Source organism: Haemaphysalis longicornis, unplaced genomic scaffold (genome assembly GCF_048455015.1).
Source record: "Haemaphysalis longicornis isolate Haplotype H1 unplaced genomic scaffold, Haemaphysalis longicornis Haplotype H1 scaffold_7, whole genome shotgun sequence".
NCBI classification, from domain to species: Eukaryota; Metazoa; Arthropoda; class Arachnida; order Ixodida; family Ixodidae; genus Haemaphysalis; species Haemaphysalis longicornis.
In genome coordinates, this window is record NW_027526422.1 from 33,966,765 (window position 1) to 33,971,189 (window position 4,425).

Genomic DNA, 4,425 nt, shown 5'->3' on the forward strand with positions numbered 1-4,425 from the left:
GCGCAAGTGAACGAGTTGTTATGGGAAAAAAAATGTCACGAAAGCGACGTACAATTGCAGCGATCGAAATGAAATGATGTCCTGGCCTCTGTAAACTTGCGGATGTCAATAAACGATTTGTTCTCACTTGCTGCTCACTGTGGTCTGTGCCAGTCGAGGCCATCTGGTCACCTGGCGTAACATCACTTCACTAGCGCGGCGCAAGTAAACACGCGACCAGCGTGCCAGCCAGGAGCCAGCAGGAGCAGCCACGGCCGGACTCGACGCCCCTTTCGCGCGCGGGAGGAGGAGAGTCGAGTCCGGCCGTGGAGCAGCGAGCCGGCGGCCGCCGTGCGAGGGCAGCCATGTTATTAAGGAGCTCAAGCGGCCTGTGCAAAAAGCATCCGCCATGTTTACAAAGCCGTGTTTACAGCGCCATCAAGCGGGCGTACTGGGTAGTTCACGACGCCGCCACTACGCTTTTTCTGGCACTACAGGCAAAGCTAGACCTTTGCTTCTCTAAAATCCTCCCTGTTCTGTGCTTCTGGCGTCTCCTCTGTCGCACGGCGGGCTCGCTTGGCTTCACGGTCTTTCCCACGCTTTTGGGCGCCACCTTTTGGAGTTTGTTTCCCGACGCTTCCGTTTGCCTCGCGGTCCTTGGTTACTCTTTCTGCACGAGCTTCGAGCGTCTCTTCTGCCGCCCGGTAGGCTCCCTTAGCCTCTCGGGTCCCTGACGATTCGCGCGTCGCGCATCTGGTCTGTGTCCTGCTGCCTCCGGGTGCGCCCCGATCTTTCGCTAGCCGCTTGGCACGTTGCATGGACGTTTCCTGAGAACGCTTGAGACGACAGGCGTCGGCGCGCCCGCACTTCTCCTTTGCAATATGTCGTCGTTGGTTTTTCCTTGCGTTTTCTGGGCATGTCTTCGAGCCTAAGCGTGGCCAATCATGGCCACTACCGTCGTCGCTGAAGGGTGGGAAACCGCGCGGGATCTGGCGTCGTCCTTTCCAGAGCTGTGTGCACTCCGCACACAATGTATGGAGGAATACACGACAAAGTACAATTTCGTCGCCGCGAACGGTAACGGAGAATTGGATTGAATAACATTAATTGAGATGGGGAAGGCCACATGGCCGTAGTGGGGAAGGGGGAGAATGGAAGAGGAGGAGAAAGTTGATACGAACGGCGCCGCGCGCGGCCAATGATACTGCTATCGACAACGGAGGCGCCACCTGCAGTGGCCCTGGGGAACACGCGGGCTTGCGCACCCGGGGCGACTAACGGTAGGTAGTGCCACCCTTCCCATGCCAGTGCGCTCTGCATTTCTACGGTGGGTTGTATTTTATCAAGCATCTATGTATTTTGTTAAATAAGGGAACTGTGCAAATATGACTTATGTATATTGATGTTTTGGCTCAGATATGGGTAAAGTGACGTTTTTTCTCAACAATGTTGAAAAGCATGAACATTGCCACCAGATTTAGATGTTTGGAAAAGGCTGTGGGTATATAAACGTTTCATTCAACAGCTGTGTTAACTTTGGCTGGGCGGCTGAATCGAGGGACAGACAGACAAACAGACCGATACCTCTGCGTTCAAGTAGCCCAAGACAGACAATCGTCTTTCAAGCCAAGTCATGAACGAAAAAAGCACAGTCGCGTGGGGCCGTGTACCTCGGCCCAGACTAGCGCAAAGTTAAGTAGAAGACAAAACACTGCGCTCGCATAGACACATTTGCGAGGTCGTTTATGAGCACCCTTGTACGCGCCTAAAAATCTGAAACCAGCTGGCACGGCTTCAGTTCTGACCGACGGAAGGTACTGAGAATTGACGTCGTGCAACAGAGGGCTAAAAAATGATAATGGTTGTGTTCTACTATTGGAAACGAAACAAAGTGTGAAAGAACAGGACGAAAGGCGAGGGGCGCCTAGTGGTCAAACTTAAAAAAGCCCCACTTGCACTTTACCCCTCCTCCTCCTCCTCCCGACGCCCTTGTGCGTCGCAGTCTGTGGGAAGGTCAGTCATTGGGCGCGCTTTTTTTCCTTTGTGTTTTAAGACGACAGCCTTTCTTGGCCTAGCTAAACGCGAAGTTACGGTCCGTCTGTCACTCGATTCGGCCAGCATGCATTGTTGCTGCCTGCTCACTAATTGGTTACTGACCCACTGGGAACTAACGGGTGGTGAGGGAGAGTGGAGAGTAGCGAGAAAGAGGGAACGTGGCATGAAGAGATGGAGGGAAATAGTAGGGAAGCGAGCAGAGTTTGAGAGAAATAGGGTAGCGGTAGCAAGACCGATAGGGAGCCGGAAGGGAATGGTGATTCGGAGGGGGAAAAGTGCGATTTATGATGGGTAGGAGGAGAGAGGGGAAAAAGAATTAGCGATGGGGCTTGGATTACACCCAGAGGAGTGTAGCTGGAGGGAGGGGAAAGAGAGGTTGGACAGGAGAGAGAAGAGGGAATAGACGAGGAAAATAATGTAGCGGAGATGTTGGGTCGGGGCGTGGCGTGGTAAAATGGAGGTCGAGGAGCACGAGTGGATACCTACATGGAAAGTAGGAGGTGGACGGGGAGTGGGGAGGGTGAACGTGGCATACCCAGTAAGAAAATCAGCCAATAATTAGGGTAAGAAAAATATTCCCGCCTGGCTGCAGGGCATAGCTTAAAGATAATTGAAATGCAGTGTGAAGAGAACGTAGATCTGTAAAAGAGGGGTAACACGGGACAGTTGGTACATAATGCTTAAACAGAAAAACAGCGCTAAAGAGAGGACAAAAGGGAAGACTAGACACAGCACGCGAGAGATTATGCCACGAACGCTGGGCAGAATGTCCTCGAAGGCGGAATCGGCCGTGTTACGAATGAGCCCGCCGCATGGCTTCGTTTCAACACTCCTCGGCTGTGCGGCGAAGCCTCCAGTGCGTGCGCCTTTCAAGCAGCCCCCCCCCCCCCCCCTGTCGGTGACTCACGCTTGCACGTCTCGACAAGCCTGGCTCTCTGGCGCCTGTCTATCGGCGCGACCAAACTGCGATGGCGTGCCGACGCAACACGTAGAGACCTGCCCCAAGGACACAGAAGCCCCGCGTCCGCTGCAGAGACCTCCTCTCTCCCCTCTCTCGGACTCAGCGTGCGCCGCTACTACCGACTGCTCACGAACTCTGTGTGTGTCTGTGCCGTCGTGTTGGGTGCACGAGAACGCTTGTTTCGACCGTTAGCGCTTTGGGTATAAATAAGACTCCTCCAAGCGCTGTATTTTATTCCTGTTTGAGCCGTGAAGCAATGCTGTCACTCTGCTCGAGTCCTGTACTGTAACCTCGCCCGTCGGGACATTGTTCTTTGGCTTCGGCTCATCTCTCGCTATGAAGTAAACAAGTTACGTTTTGCCTACGGCTTCTGGACTGCTTCACGGCTGCAACATGGCTGGCCGCTCGCTTCAAACCACGCTACCACACGTATGTCGGAGGCGACGGAGCTCGGCTCGGGTCGGCCTTCCCGTACGCAGCAACGGGTTGTCAGCGGTGGGAAGACAACGTCGCAACAGCCGACGCTGGGCGCTCTTCACTAGGCGCACGCTCATGTGCGCTCGGTATTTTTTTTTTGGTAACGCTGGACGGCGAAACCAAAAGCTTAAATAGCTCTGCTGTTAAAGGAAGCAGTACTTCTCCCTCTACCTAGATTCGCATGTCCTCCAGGAGCAGCTAGTTTCCCGAAAACCGACAAACGTGCGAAAGGTACGCCCCTCTAATGACGGGTGAGTTTGTGCGCGACTTCTGCATCGACGACATGCTTCAAACTTTTCACACTCCCGATAACCACCTTTTTCCTTGAGGTCACAGCAACAACCTCCTTAAAATCAATGTGTAGCCATCGCCATCCTTTTTTATTCTTACTTCTTCTTGCAAAATCTCGCAAGCAAGATAATAATAAGTATAAAAGCCTCAGCTACAGCTTCCGAGCATGCAGACTTTGAGCTGACGGTGCAATTCATTATAAGCATACATTTTACACAGTGATCCCGTTAATTACGCTCTCTCGGCATAATGGTGCAAGCAGCCTCCAAAATCCGCCATCACTGTAAGCATGATTAGCGCGCGCTCATCTTTACACCGCGCTAGCCAGAGCCCCCGATACTCCTTTTCCTCTTCTAGCTACCCCACGCGAACTAGCAGATCCGATGGCAGACAAGCATTTGACCAAACAACAATGTGCGGCCACAACATTAGGCAATCCACTCTTGATACCGCCGCTCCCCTCGAAGGTATTCACACGGCGAGAGTCTGTCCTGCTTCGGAGAATTCAGACAGGCCCACTACTTACTCCTTTTTTGCTGAACCGTTTTCACAAGGGTGATACACCACCGTCCGTAACTGGCACCTGCTCCATGTGCAACTGCCGTACTGATCTCGACCACCTGTGTTGGGAGTGCCCCCTTTACATTCCAGCTAGGCTTCGT